Genomic DNA, 17,518 nt, shown 5'->3' with positions numbered 1-17,518 from the left:
GAAACCCTAGACACACACTTTGAGCAAGGTTGTCTTACTGTTCTTGAAGGAGAGTGTGAGTGGGATCAAGGGATCTCACCAATGGCGGTGATCCAGGCTGGGGCGGAGTCTTGGGGTGTGGAAGTCATGTTCTCAAGAAGTAGATGGAGCCACTTAAGTGGGCCCTGGGAGCCAATTGGTAGGGTTGAAATTCAGAAAATCTTGACTACTTGTCAGATCCAGTGGGGCTTTGGAGGCTGCATGGAAACAGTGAATTTAGAGATGTCGCATACCAGATATAGAGAATGACACACAAGATGTATGATGTGATAGTGCAGGATTCTGGGACTTTTACATGGCAGGGGTCCTTATCTGTGTTACTGAGGAGTGGGTTGGCAGAGTTAAAGCCAAAGGCTTAGAATATAACCTCAAACTTTGTCATACTATTCTTTCTTGCTAGTGGCTTCTACTACCTGGGAACACCTTTTTTTTTTTTTTTTTTTTTTTTTGGTTTGGAGCTTTGCTCTTGTTGCCCAGGCTGGAATGCAGTGGCATGATCTCAGCTCACCGCAACCTCCACCTCCCAGGTTCAAGGCATTCTCCTGCCTTAGCCTGGGATTACAGGCATGTGCCACAAACCTGGCTAATTTTTGTATTTTTAGTAGAGACACGGTGTCACCATTTTGGCCAGCCTGGTTTCGAACTCCCGACCTCAGGTGATCCGCCCACCTTGACCGGAACACTTTTATTAGGCAAATTTGAAATTATTATGTGGTGGCTGAAAGCCATAAGCCCTAGTACCTTTTTTTTTTTTCTTTGTTTTTTGAGACAGAGTCTTGCTCTGTCACCCAGGCTGGAGTGCAGTGGCGTAATCTTGGCTCACTGCAACATCTGCCTCGTGGGTTCAAGCAATTCTCTGCCTCAGACTCCTGAGTAGCTGGGATTACAGCTGCGTACCACCATGCCTGGCTAATTTTTGAATTTTTAATAGAGACGGGGTTTCACCATGTTGGCCAGGCTGATCTTGAACTCCTGACCTCATGATCCACCCGCCTTTATCTCCCAAAGTGCTGGGGTTACAGGCATGAACCAACAGTGCCCAGCGCCCCACTACCTTTAAATGATAGGTTTTGCCCCAGTGATTCCTGGAGCCTTGTGTTCTGCAGAGGCACCTCAGTGGACTGCAGGGTTGTGTAGCTCCTGATCTCAACGCCTATTTCAGCCAAAGCAACTCTGCTTTTATGTATCTCTGTTGGTTATTGGACTTCTGAGTGGAATCATATTTGAAGAAAAGACTTTACTGCTAAAAAATTTTTAAAGCTATTATTGTAATTGATTTTACTGATTTAAATCATGTTTGTATGGGTGATATTGATCTTGTCTACATAACTTGACATTTTGTATACCAACTCAATTGCATTTCTCAAGAAAAATTTTCTAGCATGAAGGATTTAGAAATGACTTTGTCATCCATCTGATGTAGATGTTACAGCATTTCGAATGTGCAGGCATGTGCTTGGGTCAGTTGTGTGCATGTCTTATTTCTTCTGTTAAATGGTGAGCTGCTTAAGGACCTGCTTTTATCTTGTTTATTTTGTTTTCCATTCCTGCTCCCACCATTACCCCTGAGAACCTACCACATATGTTCAGGATGTAGTTCCTGTAGAAGAAAGATCATTTTCTTCTTCAACCTTCATAGATTCTTAGTTGGAACAGACCCCTGTAACAGAAGACAGATTTAACAAGAGAAAAGCAGAACTATTGACATGTGTATTTCGTGTAACTGGAAGACACCTAGGGAATGAGTAGTTCTCAAAGAGGTGGGTTTTAATTCCAGCTTGTATAGCCCTTCAGCAAAGAACTGTAGGTTTCTAGAGAAGTGATAATGCTGAGGAAAAGGACTTTGAGTGTGTATGGGTAGCAGCTTGGGGGAAGGTAAACAACTGGCAGATAACAGCTAGTTAGCAAAGTTCGTTGACATAGCTTCCTCTGGTACCATCTCCAGGCAGAGAAGTGAGAAGCCTCTGAAGCTGTTCACGGTGGTTAAACTTTGTTCTCCCTGGTAAAAGAGAGGGCAGGATACCTTTCTTCTTTGCAAACGCATATCCTGCTTTTTGGCAGATACAGGGAGAGCGGAGAGCGTTCCTGCATCTGCTTCTTAATTGTCCTCAGCTCAATAATCCTTCATATTTTGGGGTGGCCTATTCTGGTCTCCCACATTCCTGATTCTCTTCAAGCCCTAGTAAATGAACATCCCCTTGCCCTTCACTAGTGATGTCACTGTGGCAGGAGAGGGGAAATTAAGAGGGAGGAGTCCTCCAGCAGCCTGACTTTGCTCTTGACTCTCAATGTGCAGGCGAGTTGTTAGAGAGCTCTAAATAGCCTCTTCTTGGGGATTGCTGCATTTTACTAGGATCACTGAAAATTGAGGTGGGAGCTTGCCAAGAAAACCTCTCCCAGTTCTGCGTGGGCTACAATCTAAGTAACTGAGGCCAGTGGATGTGGACTGAGCCTAGAGGAACTGGGGTCCTACTCTTCATGGCCAAATTGGAGAACTGTCTCTTCTAAGCAGCTCTGTTTGGCTCACAGTGAGCTGTGCTCTTTATTCTTTAGCCAGACCATGTGCATTATATCACTAGCACTTTCTTGTGCCCGTGCCACCATATTATGCAGCTTATCTAATAGAGGATTTTGTCTTCCACACCAGCTCTGAGGTAGCACTGTTGCTATGGCATCTGACATATACTGAGTGCTTATTTTAGGCAAGGCTCTTTGGTGGCAGTGGAAACCCATTCATACCAGTTTGATAAGGAAGTTTCCTATATGCTTTTGGAAACCAGGGGCCTTGGGGATCACCAGAACGGGGGACTCTGAAGCACTGAAGGTGCTCTCCTGGGCTCCCACACCTTAGTCCCTCTTTTGGGGGTGAGGGTGGGTGTGCTTTATCTTCTCCTTATGCAGATGAACTTGCAAGGTGGTGATTACCTCCCAGTTTCCGTAGCCCTCTGTGGCTGTCCCAGTCTTCGTGCCTTCCTAATCTTCTAGCTACCCAGCTAGAGTTCCACCAAATAGAATGGCTCAGTTACTAGGATGAATTCAACTGGCCAGCATTGGCCTATTTGAGTGAGACCACACCAGTATTAGACCCTGGCTTAGGAATAGAGTAGCTGCTGTAGCGTCAGGGCTCTACTCCTGCCCAGATGGTTTTGGGGGAGTGGGAAGGTAGGGCAGATCCCTGGGGACCAAAGGGAGCTCCTTTGGGCTGGGCAGACCACAAAACACATCTCTTAAATTGTTTAAGTATTTGCTAGAGAAAATGATTCACCCTATTTTCCAATTCTAATACTCCATGTTTTTTTCTTTGTTTTTTGCTTTATTGAGATAGATTCATGCTTTTGCCACCCAGTCTGGAGTGCAGTGGTACGATCTCGGCGCACTGCAACCTCTGCCTCTTGGGTTCAAGAGATTCTCCCGCCTGAGCCTCCCAAGTTAGGTGGGATTACAAGTGCCTGCCAACACGTACAGCTAATTTTTATATTTTTAGTAGAGGTGGAGTTTTACCATGTTGGCCAGGCTGGTCTTGAACTCCTCACCTCAAGTGATCCACCTGCCTCGACCTCCCAAAGTGCTGGGATTACAGGTGTGAGCCACCACGCCTGGCCATACTCCATGTTTTGAGGTGAAAATTTTCTGTGCCTCCTGTCTTTGGTTAAGAATTACCAGACATTCTAGGTACATACTGGAGGATGTATATACAGTACATACTGTCAGCTGTCTGGATGATGCCCCTGCCCTGCTCCATAGCCCTTCTTTGGGGTGTTGGACTCTGCCTGAATTGCAGAATGAAGGCTTCCAGAGGGGAGGGCAGCTCTGCAGGTGATGGGACTTGAGGACACTGTGTCACCCCTTCCCACTCATTTAGTCTGCAGAACTGCAACTGAGGCAGCCAGAACCAGAAGGCAATGAGGGTTGCTACAGGCACAGCCTGGTGAGTGGTGCCCACTTGCATGGCTCTTTCCAGAGAGTTAAAATGATTTGCCTTTCCATTTGTACAGAATGTTGCTGCTTCCCATTCTTCCTCTATACAGAAGGAAAAGAAATCACTATTCCAAAACAAGACGGAAAAAAGAGAACTAGCGCCATTCAGAGAAGCCAGGTTTCTGACTTTACAACTGCTTTACAACTTCATTAGACCCATGTGTTATTTTTGAGTGGCGGGAATAATAGGACTTGCACCTAATCAAGGAAAGGAATTCCAAACAAAAGCTTGGGTGGGGTTTCCTGGGCAGAAGCGTGATATTGTAATAAATGGGAAGCAGGGTTCTACAGTCCAATCTCTGGTCTGATTACACAAATTATAGCAAAGGGCCTGTTCAAAGGAATGTAACACACCCCACTGCGGCCTCTGTTCAGCGGGTGTGTCTTCATTTCCTCAAGCTCCTTCCTTAACAGCTAATGCCTTCACCAGAGGAACTGAGGGCCCTATGCCGAATAATTAAGATGCCTTCTTTAGGGTCTCTGCCTTGGGGCCGTTTTACAGGTGAGTTTACTTTATGCTAAAGTCCTTTAGAGACTCCCGTGGCTAAATTCCCCGCCCTTCTCCTACATTACTGAGCAGAAAGCCAATACAGGAGGCTGACCTTCCAGTCAGAATTGCCAGCATTTCCAAGCACTAATGAGCCAAGTGCGTTGTATGGGGTGGAGGGGTGGAGGAAGGCATTTAGATGAAAAGTCTGTTTGTCTCTCTCTCTCTCTTTTTTTTTTTTTCAAAAGGTGCACTATCCTTTGTCACTCTTCCTGATGACCTGCTGCTGTCCCTGGTCTTCAGATCCCCACCCTGGCCTCCTCTCCTTCCCTTTCCGACTCCCTGGGCTCAGCCAGTTGAGCCACTCAGGAACTCTGCCTGCTGCTGGCTCTTGCAGTATCAGGCTCCCTATCTCCCTTTTTCTTTCCTTTCTTTTCCATCTTCAGATTTTAACATCCTTTTCTCAAGGAAGCTCCCTGTCCTTACCCTTCCTGGACTTCCCCTGAGTCTCTGTTAGATCTGTGGAGCACGCTGCGTTCACGTTTTGACCTGTTGTCTCACCCAGTATTAACTGATACCTTTGCCTCTTTTTCCTTTTTAACTTATAAGCTCCTCAAAGTCCAGAACTGTCCATCTTCAAATTTGTGATATTTATGCCGCATAACAGATGTATTTTGATCATAGCCCTACAAATGTAGTATTAAAAAAATTTTATACCATTTTGGTTGATTTTTACCACGTATCTTGTTGCCTTGTCTGTTTAACTTCAAGATGCAAGGAGCCCAGTAACTGTGTGGCAAGGCATCACTGGGATAGTTGCCTGACACCTGATGTCCTGGATTATCACCCTCATCTCTGACGGGGGATGTGTTCTGGGTACTGCAGAATCTGAAAGGCAAGATGAAATCATACAGGTGCTGGTGCCTGCCTCCTCCCTGCCTGTCTGACACAGACTCCCTCTACTCCCTCTTGGCTCTGCCTCTTCCACCCTTCCTGAACATCTCCCATTCATTCATTCAATTTTTTATTTCCATAGATTTTTGGGGAACAGGTGGTATTTGGTTACATGAGTAAGTTCTTCAGTGGTGATTTCTGATATTTTGGTGCACCCATTACCTGAGCCGTATCCACTGAAGCCAAGTTGTAGTTATTTATTCCTCACCCCCTTCCAACCTTTTCCCCTTGAGTCCCCTAAGTCCACTGTATCATTCTTATGCCTTTGCATCTTCATAGCCTAGCTCCCACTTAAAAGTAAAAACATATGATGTTTGGTTTTCCATTCTTGAGTTGCTTCATTTAGAATAATAGTCTCCAATTCCATCTAGGTTGCTGCAAATGCCATTAATTCATTCCTTTTTATGGCTGAGTAGTATTCTATCAGTCAACAGTTTCTTTATCAGCTCGTTGACGGATGGGCATTTGGGCTGGTTCCACGTTTTTGCAATTGTGAATTGTGCTGCTATAAACATACGTGTGCAAGTATCTTTTTTATATAATGACTTCTCTTCCTGTGTGTAGATACCCAGTAGTGTGATTGCTGGATCAAATGGTAGTTCTACTTTTAGTTCTTTAAGGAATCTCCACACTGTTTTCCATATTGGTTGTACTAGTTTACATTCCCACCAGCAGGGTAGAAGTATTCCCTGTTCACCACATGCTCACTAACTTCACCAACTTTGATTATTTTTTGAGCTTTTGATTGTGGCCATCATTGCAGGAATAAGGTACCTCCTTCTGGCTTTGTTTTGTTTTGTTTTGTTTTTTTGAGATGGAGTCTTACTCTGTTGCCCAGGCTGGAGTGCAGTGGTATAATTTTGGCTCACTGCAGCCTCTGCTTCCTGAGTTCAAGTGATTCTCCTGCCTCAGCTCCTGAGTAGCTGGGATTACAGGTGCGTGCCACCACACCCAGCTAATTTTTGTATTTTTAGTAGAGATGGGGTTTCACCATGTTGGTCAGGCTGTTCTTGAACTCCTGACCTCGTGATCCACCTGCCTTGGCCTCCCAAAGTGCTGGGATTATAGGTGTGAGCTAGTGTGCCCAGCTGCATTGTGGTTTTGATTTGCATTTCCCCGGTCATTAGTGATGTTGAGCATTTTTTCATGTTTGTTGGCCATTGGTACATCTTCTTTTGAGAATTGTCCATTCATGTTCTTAGCCCACTTTTTGATGGGATTGTTTATTTTCTTCTTGCTAATTGAGTTCGTTATAGATTCTGGATATTAGTCCTATATCAGATGTATAGATTGTGAAGATTTTCTCCCACTCTGTGGCTTGTCTGTTTACTCAGGTGACTGTTCTTTTTGGCATGCAAAAGCTCTTTAGTTTAATTAAGTCCCACCTTTTATCTTTGTTTTTATTGCATTTGCTTTTGGGCTCTTGGTCACAAAATCCTTGCCTAAGCCAGTGTCTAGAAGGTCTCCCATTCCTGTGTCTGTTGCACATTGCACATGCTGGGCCTGCTGTCTCTTGTGATGGGCACAGTGACCTGTCATTCTGCCAGGGTTGGCTTCTCTAGTCTCCTCTGAGAAGCCTTCTGTGATTCCTTCAGCTTCCCCCACCCTGCCCTGAACTCTGTGGATGAAAGCTCCCAGTGTGCCTCACATTTTATTGTAATCATTTGTTTATGGGTGTCTCCTCTCACTGGATGGAAGGGGGCAGGGCTCTCAGGCAGGGAGACTTAGCCTTACTCCTTTTGGTATTGCCCAGCATGTAACCAGGTACCAAGCATGCACTAACTACTAGGTGATCCAGTAAGTTATTTGTAAGGGACATTTTCTTCTTTAAATAATGAGTTTTAAAAAGTTCTTAGTGGTGGTATTTTGAGTTTTAGAATTATTGCACATGTCCTAATATAGTTAAAAGTTTGGGGCTAGGCCGGGTACAATGGCTCATGCCTATAATCCCAGCATTTTGGGAGGCCGAGGCAGGTGGATCGCCTGAGATTGGGAGACCAGCCTGACCAAAATGGAGAAACCCTGTCTCTACTAAAAATACAAAAATTAGCCAGTTGTGGTGGTACATGCTTGTAATCCCAGCTACTTGGAAGGCTGAGATAGGAGAATCACTTAAACCCAGGAGGCAGAGGTTGCAGTGAGCCAATATCTTGCCATTGCACTCTAGCCTGGGTGACAAGAGTGAAACTCTTATCTCACAAAGCAAATAAATAAAAAATAAAGTTTGGGGCTCTGCACTGTGCAATTCTGTTTTACAGATAAGGGAAAGGAGACTCAGAATCGTTAGCCTCCTACCTTGTAGGAGGCAGGATGGTGCCTCAGCCTCAGGCCTTCAGAGTCGTCCTCTGGTGGGCTTCTCCCCAAACAAGATAGAGTCCTGGAGACTTCATGAAAGTGTTACGCTGGCAGGAGATTTCTGGTGTCCTCCTGGGGTGGAGAGGCTGGACTCCAGGGAACAGGAAGGGCTTTCAGAATTATGTCTGATACAGTCCAGAGCTGACCTTGTCACACAGGTTGGTAGCAAGACTCATTTCAGTCTGCAAAGTGGGAAGATTTCAGAGACAAATGAGAAAGGAGAGATGAGGTTCTGTGAGCACTACAGAAGGTTGTGCTTAGGTTAGAGGTTAGCCTTGCCCTCGGATTATATACCTTATAGATTTTCTTACAGATTTTACTTTTGTGTTTTTTTTCCCTGTGTACATTAATTTTCCTGTGCTGTGTAAGGTACTGCATTTCTGGACCAAGCATAGTGGCTCACACCTGTAATCCCAGCACTTTGGGAGGCTGAGGCCAGGAGTTCGAGATCACTTGAGGTCAGGAGTTCGAGACCAGCCTGGCCAACATGGCAAAAACCCATCTCTACTAAAAATACAAAAATTAGTCAGGCATGGTGTTGGGTACCTGTACTCTCAGCTACTAGGGAAGCTGAGGCAGGAGAATCGCTTGAACCCAGGAGGTGGAGGTTGCAGTGAGCTGAGATTGCACCACTTGACTCCAGCCTGGGTGGCAAAGAGAGGCTTCGTCTCCAGGAAGAAAAAAAAAAAAAAAAAAAGGAAACTGCATTCTGCCCACTGAGACACACATACTCAGAAATGCTTATAAATATCCCATTGTTGCCTTCATAATTAGCCCAGAGGAGGAGAGATGCATGCAGGAGCTGCTAATTTGTGCTTGTCTGCTTGCTAGAGATTCACCAGCAGCAAACCCAGACAAGCTGTTAATAAGTGTTAAACACCACAGAGTCTGCATGCTGGGTTAAGTCTCAGCCAACACTCAGGGGACAAAAACCTTTCCCTTGTGGTAGCCTCTCTTGATTGCTGTGGTGAATAAAGTTCATAAATACCATTTTGAGAAGTATTTACAATATTTTTTGGTACAGTAAAATTTCATTAGTTTGGGATAATGGAAAGTCATCTAACCTAGAAGATATAGGGACAATTTAAAAACATTACTTAAAGTATATACATAATAAATTGCACTTGACCAACAGATGGTATTTCTAAAAGAGGTTTATGAAATATGATCTGTGACACAAATTTAAGACATTATTGCCGATAGAGGGATTTAGGGGATCTATGGTAATAGGTGTTTAAGAGCAGCAATTAACATACCACTTCATGATTAAGTACTCCTGGATTGCTTAAGAGGCACTGCTTGGCAGCAGTTGGATCCTTAAATTCCTTACATAGCCCAGTGTTCATTTGAATGAACTTAAAACTATTTGCTACCCTCATTTTGCCACGTAAATGCTTTAATCTTCCAGTTGTGGGTCTGGGGTTATCTCACATTATGAATGAGTGTGTTCTACCTGAAGGCCATGAGTGTGGTCTACCTGAAGGCCATCCATCCTCCTGTATTTCAAATCAGCAAATATTTGAATGTGTGCAGTGTGCAGCCGTGTTGGTCAGCTTTTAAATAACAAAATGTATTTCCCGCCCTCAGGATGTTTGCAGTCCGCTGTGTAGGATAGACAGAGAAACTGGCATAGCATTGTCAGGGGTTGGGCTTTGGAGTTGGATGGCTCTGCTGTTTACTAGCTGTGTGTGTTCTTTTACCTCTTTTTTGGAGTCTCACTCTGTGGCCCAGGCCGGAGTGCAGTGGCGCAATCTCAGCTCACTGCAACCTCTGACTTCTGGGTTCAAGCAATTCTCCTGCCTCAGCTCCTGAGTAGCTGGGATTACAGGTGCACGCCACCACACCCGGCTAATTTTTTGTATTTTTAGTCGAGACAGCTTTCACCATGCTGGCCAGGCTGGTCTCAAACTCCTGACCTCATGATCTGCCCACCTCGGCCTCCCAAAGTGCTGGGATTACAGGCATGAGCCACCACACCTGGCCTCTTTTACCTCGTAAGCCTCAGCTTCTTCATCTGTAAGAATGAGGATGATGGTACATTTTAGGGTTATTTTGAGGAAAAGTGAGGTAACTCACGTAAACTGTCAAGCATAAGTGTTCATTGTTTATCTGGTGTAGCTGCTGCTGATGCAGTAAAGAAGCGACTGAGATAAAGCATGGCAAATGTTCATTTAGACTAGGTGTGTGCTGTGTCCTGAGAATACACAGGTGTGAACAAATAACTTCTAACACCACTGGTGGGGGGTTGGAGTGGGAGCCAGATTGGCCAGTAGCTGGGGAAAAAGTTAGAAGGCTACAGATGAGCAGGACATCAGTACGTCTCGGTTCTTTCATTTGGCAAACAGTTTTGGAAATTTATGGTGTGCCAGGCACTTCACCAGGCACTGGGATTATAGGAGTGAGTCAGAAAAGATTAAAACCCCGTTGGAGCCTACATTCCTGTGGGAGAGAGAAGGGAAGCGCACACTCGTGTGTGTAAGAACACTGGGGTGAGGCTATAAGATGGGTTCTAGGAATGTGGAGTAATTAAAGGTGGCCAGAAAGTAGAGGGGTGTGCATGCAGTATAGGGGAACTGGGTGACGAGGCTTAGGAGGGAAGTACGCACATATTTGGGAAGTCCTTATGAGTGTTTCTAAAAAACCCCTGGCAGCATTGAGTAGCTACAGGAAGCTTTCCTTTCCTTTCCCTTTTTTTTTTGAGATAGGGTCTTGCTGTGTTGCCCATGTATCTCAAAAAAATAGGCACTGGGTCTCAGTGGCACAAGCACAGCTCACTGCAGCCTCAAACTCCTGGGCTCAAGGAGATGCTCTCGCCGCAATCTAAGGTCTTGCTATGTTTCCCAGGCTGGTCTCAAACTCCAGGACTCAAGTAGTCTCCCTGCCTCACCCTTTCAAAGCGCTGGGATTATAGACATGAGCCACCGCACCCAGCCTACTCTTTTTTTAAAATATATAAATATCTTTCTCTGCTGTCACTGTAAGATTATAATGTTTGTTATATAAAATATATAGTGTCTGTATTTTTATATATAGATTATATTTTATATACAGATTATATTATATGCTTTACATATAAAGAATTGTATAACTATTCTATATAGAAAAAATTTTATATTCTATATATAGCATATATAGGACAAATATAGAATATATATAGAATATAGAATATACATAGAATATAGAATATTATAGAATACAGAATTTATATAGTATATATAGTTACATGCTTCTTTATATAGAATATATAGTTAAATAATTTAGTTATCTTTTTTATCCACTTATTATAGAGTAAGCATTTTCTCAGATTCTCATAAACAGTATTTTACTGGCCAAGTAGTATCCAGTCCAGAGTATGAAACATAGTTGACTTAACCAGCTCTTTCTTTTGGATCATTCAGTTGTTTCCAAGACCTTGTTAGCATACAGAATGACTGTTTAGCATCTTTATATGTGAAAGCATTTCTGCATCTGAGATGATTTCCCAATGTTAAATCTGCAGCATTGTGATTACCAGTGCAAGGTACTGGACATTTTCAAAGATGTTTGGAGTTTGAGACATTGTGAGAGTACTTCCCTAAAAGATTGCACTGACGAAAAATTTGTGTAAACCTCTCTGTGTCGTGGAGACACCTGGAGGCATGGTGACGGTGGATTTGAGCAGCAAGATGCTGGCAGGAGTAACAGCAGTTAGGAGACAACACCTCTCCCAAGGCGATGGATGGCATTGCTGAGGAGGAATGAGGGGACAAGCCAGGAGTGGTGGCTCATACCTGTAATCCCAGCACTTTGGGAGGCTGAGGAGGGTAGATCACTTGAGGCCAGGAGTTTGAGCCAGTGCGACAAACATAGCAAAACCCCATCTAGTAAAAATATAAAAATTACCCTGGCGTTTTGGCTTGCGCTTGTAATGCCAGCTACTCAGGAGATTGAGGCAGGAGAATAGTTTGAACCTGGGAGGTGGAGGTTGCAGTGAGCTAAGGTCATGCTATTGCACTCCAGCCTAGGCGATAGAGTGAAACTCTTTGTCTTAGGGAGAAAAATGAGGGGACCTTGCTTGAATGTGAAATGTGTAGGCTTGTGGCACGTCATGAACTGCGGCCTGGCATGCTGAAGATGATGCCTTTTGGTTTAGGACCTCCAGAATTCGCTCTTCCTTTTACCCTGTAGTCTGTACCTTATAACCATTTGTGTAAATGTCACTATCCTCTACTGAATTGAGTTCTCTGAGCCTATGACCACAGATATTAGCATTTTTATGTCCCTAATTATTGTTTAATTAAGATCTATGAAATGTGGGGCTGAAGGGAGAGGGAGCTGGCCATGGAGTGTGGCTTGGGCAAGGAACGTGGCCCTTGTCCAGTGTGGCTGGGACTGGTGGGGCTGGGCAACAGGAGGGAGCGGCAGAAGGGGAGGGACAGACCTCCCTGCCCTGGGTCAGGCAGAGTTGAGCCCCAGCAGGCAAGGGTGGAAGATTTGGCTCTCCACTGTGGCTCTGATTTCATCACTGGGGCAAATCATTGCCCAGTGACCTGGGACAAATCATTGTGCTCTCTATGCTTCATTTTCCTCCGGAGGGGAGGGTGCCAGCAGTGACAATCTCTTAATTTTCTATGTATTTATTTTTATTGAGACAGTCTCGCTCTGTTGCCCACGCTGGAGTAGGTGGTGTGATTACGGCTCACGACAACCTCCGCCTCTCGGGTTCAAGCGAGTCTTCTGCCTCAGCCTCTCGAGTAGCTGGGACTACAGGTACGCGCCACCATGCCTGGCTTATTTTTGTATTTTTAGTAGAGACAGGGTTTTACTATGTTGGCCAGTCTGGTCTTGAACTCCTGACTTCATGATCCACCTGCCTCAGCCTCCCAAACTGCTGGGATTACAGGTGTGAGCCACTGTGCCTAGCTGGCAATGTCTTTAAATGGAACATTGAACAATGATTTTTAGGTCTATAGGTAAGTGGTACAATTTAAAGAAAAGGCAGGGAGTAATGAAATAAAACTCAGAGGACTCACAGTAGTCCTCTTCAGAATGTTGAAAGCACAGTGCATGGCCCACCGGGAGTGCTTGGTCTGTGTTAGCAGTGGAGATTGATAATGACTGCCACTCATCTGAGGTTTGCCTTTCTCACTGACCAGCTGGGAATAGTGTGTTTCTTTGGGTGGTCTCTGCTCCTTGATGGATGGAAACACCTCTCTTGACCCTGCCCCTGAGCTTGTCCTTTGGAAAACCCTCTCCCAGTTCTGGAAGCCGAAAGTCCCAAATCAGTGTGTTGGTTGGGCCATGCCCTCTCCGAAGGCTCTGGGGAGAATCCTTCCTTGCCTCTTTCAGCTGCTGGTGGCTCCATGCTTTCCTCATCTTGTGTCTGTGTCACGCCACACTCTGCCTCTGTCTTCAAACAGCCTGCCTATTCTTTGTGACTTTTCTTCTGCCTGTTCTAAGGTCCCTTCTTATTGGATTTGGGACCCACCTGTGTAATCCAGGATGCTTTCATCTCAATATCTCTAATTGCATCTGCAGATATCATTTTCCCAAATAAGATCACATTCCCAGGTTCCAGGATTTAAGATGTAGGTATATCTTTATGTGGGGGCTACCATTCAACTCCTACAGGCCAGAAGTGGAGCTGTGCTCTGATGGGAAGACCAAAGGGTCTCCTGTGGGCACCTGAGTCACAGATACTTGGCCTGACCTGGCTCTAGAGCGTCTCTTCCCTCTTAGGGGAAGCTGAGAGATTAAGAAAGTGCCCAGCAGAAGGCAGGGTTTAGCCCTGCATTTGGTGCCCAGGATTGCGTGGGTGCTAGGATTGTCTCTCAGACACACTCTGCTACCCAGACTTTTTGGAAGGATGGCACAGCTCACGCATGAGGTTGGTGCAGTCTGGAGTCAGAAATCTCTCTTGGCTTCTTATGTAAACAGCTGAACCCAGTGGCAGTAATTGTAGCTGTGGTTGGATTTTTGTGGTAAAGGGGAATGGCTGTGGAAAATGGAAGCTGGATAGCATGTGAGAGAAACTTTGTGATTGTGTACGATAGGCACAGCCGAATTTCACTTACCATAAGTTTTATAAACACCCCACAGAGGCTAATGCAAAGAGTATAATTCAAATGGGAAGCTATGATTGGTCATTGTGGAGGTCAAGTATAGGTTATATTTCAGGGTTAATAATCAAGCTAACTGACTTTAAAACTACAGTTGATGAAGCAGTAGTTTTGTGTGAGTTTCCCCTTTCTGCCTTGTCCCAGTCAAAGCTCTGTTCAGTTCTTTGGTGATAACTGTCCTCTCTCTTCCTCCTTCTCTATCTCTCTCCTCCCTTTGGTTTTCCTTATGCCAGCGCTGCTCCTCTTTCCCCTTTTCAAGACTCCTCAGTGCTGTTGAAAATATTAACAAGATTGCCCTGTTGATGTGAATGTGTTTCCAAAGTAGTTTCAAAGTGGCTCCATCCAAAAGCTTAGGAGGTTTTTAGGGATTGGCCTTTCTAGACCACATTCCCTCTGCCCCACCCACGGGGAGGGTGCCAGGTAGATCCCTGGCTTGGTTCCAAGTGTGTCAACAGCCTGTTGCTTTCTAGTTCAACAGGAGAGAATAATCTTGGGTAAACATGGCCGTTGGAAAAAAGCAAATATTTGTCTTGGAAGTTGCAGTCACTCAAGTGTTTAGCCCCTCTTGTGTTCCTGGGGACAAAGTGGGAGCTATGCCGGAAGGCATGGCATCAAATCTTACATCTGGTTAAGAAGCATTGGTAGGAACAGATAAATCAAGGACGTTTGGAAGGCCACGCCCTTTCTCCTTTCTTCTTTGCTTTTTTCTCTTTTTTTGTCCTGCTCTTTCTTTCTCCCACCTTCCCTCTCTGAACAAGTCAGAAGATTCCATTTTCCCTAATTTTTTGGTTGCTTAAGCTAGTGTTTCTCAACTTTAGCCTGTTGACATTTTGGACCAGGTCATTTTTTGTCATATGGTGTAGTTCTGACCATCAGAGGATGTTAAGCAGCTACCTTGGCCTCTGGTCACTATGGCAATAGCACTCGGCGGCAGTGGTGGCTACCAGAAATGTCTCCAGACAATGCTGAATGTCTCCTGGGCGGGAAAATTGCCCTTGGTTGAGAACCACTGGCTAAGCCAGTCTTCTCTAGGGTGGTAAATGTACTACTGGTGGTGTAGTGGAAGAAGCTTCCATGCATGGCCGTGTGTGTGTGTGTGTGTAGAGAGGAGTGGCAGTTGGATTCCTTAACCGTCACACTTTTTGTTTTTTGGTTTTTTTTGAGATGGAGTTTTGCTCTTGTTGCCCACGCTGGAGTGCAGTTGCATGATCTCAGCTTACCACCACCTCCCAGGTTCAAACTATTCTCCTGCCTCAGCCTCCCTAGTAGATGGGATTACAGGCATGTCTAACCATGCCCAGCTAATTTTTGTATTTTTAGTAGAGATGGGGTTTCTTCATGTTGGTCAGGCTAGTCTCAAACTCCTGACTTCATGTGATCTGCCCCCCTTGACCTCCCAAAATGTTGGGATTAGAGGCATGAACCACTGGACCCAGCCTACATACTTCTTAAAGATCACTTTTCAACCCAGCCGTAGTCAGCCTGGCCATAATGTGGGTCTCACAGCAGCGAAGGCAGCTGGTGATGATTAGTCAACATGATTGGCTGTTCACTTTTCCAGCAGGTCTTAGCTTGCTTTCTTTTCAGGCTTATTGCTATTCCTCCTGTGGTTTTAAAATGCAGATGCCAGTTTGCACTGAGTGCTTGGGAGATGGGCCTGACACTTGGCACCTTTTGGTTGCGTTATTCCTCAGCCAGGCAGCAAAGCATGACAGGAGTCTATTGCCCATCACTCTTGTGAGTCAGTCAAACTTACTTCATGTCATCTTGGGGGAAGGTGCCGAACTGTAATGTCAAGGTGACATGCTCTTTGGGTAAATGTAGTTCCTGGACCTTCTCAAGCATGACTACACTTTTTACAGCCAGCCAGCCTTGCTTCTTTAGAGAACTGAATAGAATCTATCTCTACGGAACTGTCCAACTACCCTTAAAACATTACATATTTTAATCATTTTTTAAAAACACACTTTCAGAGTTTTGACTTTGTTGTAGTAATGTCATACTAACACAATGAAGTTAAAAACAAGGTACTTGCCTCCCATTTGTGTTTAGCTTTTTATTGGGAATTTTAAACATGTATAGGAGTTAGAGGGGAATGGTAAGCTCCCACACATCGACTTATCTCCAATTTTCTTTTCTTCTTTTCTTTTTTTTGGTGGGGGGGGGGATGGAGTCTTGCTCTGTTACCAGGCTGGAGTGCAGTGGCATGGGGCGATCTTGGCTCACTGCAACCTCCACCTCCTAAGTTCAAGCGATTCTCCTGCTTTGGCCTCCCAAGTAGCTGGGACTGCAGGCGTATATCACCACGCCCAACTAATTTCTGTATTTTTGGTAGAGGTGGGGTTTTACCACGTTGGCCAGGATGGTCTCGATCTCTTAACCTTGTGATCCTCCCATCTCAGTCTCCCAAAGTGCTGGGATTATAGGCGTGAGCCACCGTGCCTGGCATTTTCTCCAGTTTTCTATACACAATCCATCTTGTTTTACCTAGAGTCCTCCTTTCTCAATTCACTCAATTATTTTGAAATAAATCCTCAACGTCACATCCTTTCATCTGTACATATTTCAGTATACAACTCTGAAGGGCTCTTTTCTCGAACACAGTTATAATCCCCCCAGATAAACGGACATCATTACACCTAACCATTCCTCACTATTAAATATTTGTTGTATTTGGTTGATGAATTTCTCACATATCTTGTGGTCTACCTTATAAGACCTCTTCATGTAATCAAAATCCTCAATGGCAGGACAGACCTGGAAGCTGTCTTTTGTGTCTGACGTGCTGATATTCGGGGCTGCTGAGCTTTGTACCTGGCACCTGGCAGGAACATCGTAGTTACTTCCTTTTCCTCTAATTCCCTGTTACGCTCTTCCTTCCAGTTCTCTGGCTTGACACTGGGCATAGCACTGTCTTAAGGGAAATGTTCAGCTGGTGTGTGTCTTGATTGCTTGACAGTTCCTCCCCACATGCCTGCCCTTGGATGGGCTACTGTCATTACCATCTTTTTTTTTGTAAGCCAGGGTCTTGCTCAGTTGTCCAGGCTGGAGTGCAGTGGCATGATCATGACTCACTGTAACCTCGACCTCCTGGGCTCAAGTGATCCTTCCACCTCAGCCTCCTACGTAGCTGGGACCATAGGTGTGTGCCACCACGCCCAGCTAAATTTTTGTTTTTGTGTTTTGTAAAGACAGGTTCCTACTCTGTTGCCCAGGCTGGTCTCAAACTCCAAGGCTCAAGCTGTCCTCCAGCCTTGGCCTCCCAAAGTGCTGGGATTACAGGCCAGCCTTTTTTCTCCCTTAGATGGAGCCTTTTAGATCTACTCTCTGCCAGACTTTTCTATGCCAATATCTGGCACCAGCCTGAGTTCTGGATGTATGTGAACATGCTGTACTGACACTCGAAGCATTAGAGACTACATTGAGTCCGGATCACTGCTTCCTGACACTTTGTTTGCAAGCTACCTTTGCGGCCTCTGCCTTTACTTGCTGTTGTCCCGGCAGGCCTCTCTGGGGAGGCTATGCCCCCTCCCACACCCCCACTGAACCTGGGTCTGGAGATGAGATCTGTGGGCACCTGACCCTCGATGGATTTTGGAATCCCGTG

General features: G+C 45.1%; 1 protein-coding gene across 6 annotated transcripts in view; it reads left to right on the top strand.

The window, feature by feature from the left end:
• TLN2 (talin 2) overlaps positions 1 to 17,518 on the top strand; it is a 458,983-nt gene that overhangs the window by 168,987 nt on the left and 272,478 nt on the right. The window contains exon 1 of one of the 6 annotated variants that reach the window (XM_032297260.1): positions 4,008 to 4,519. The exons of the other annotated variants lie outside the window; for them this stretch is intronic. The gene's annotated coding sequence lies outside the window, so the exon portion shown is untranslated. Of the gene's footprint in view, positions 1 to 4,007; positions 4,520 to 17,518 lie in introns of those variants that run through there. 6 annotated transcript variants of the gene reach the window in all.

This window comes from Sapajus apella, unplaced genomic scaffold, assembly GCF_009761245.1.
Source record: "Sapajus apella isolate SASKATOON/1434 unplaced genomic scaffold, GSC_monkey_1.0 scaffold37, whole genome shotgun sequence".
In the NCBI taxonomy this organism is placed as follows: Eukaryota; Metazoa; Chordata; class Mammalia; order Primates; family Cebidae; genus Sapajus; species Sapajus apella.
The sequence above is the reverse complement of the archived record's forward strand: the minus strand, read 5'-3'. Positions and strand labels throughout refer to the sequence as shown.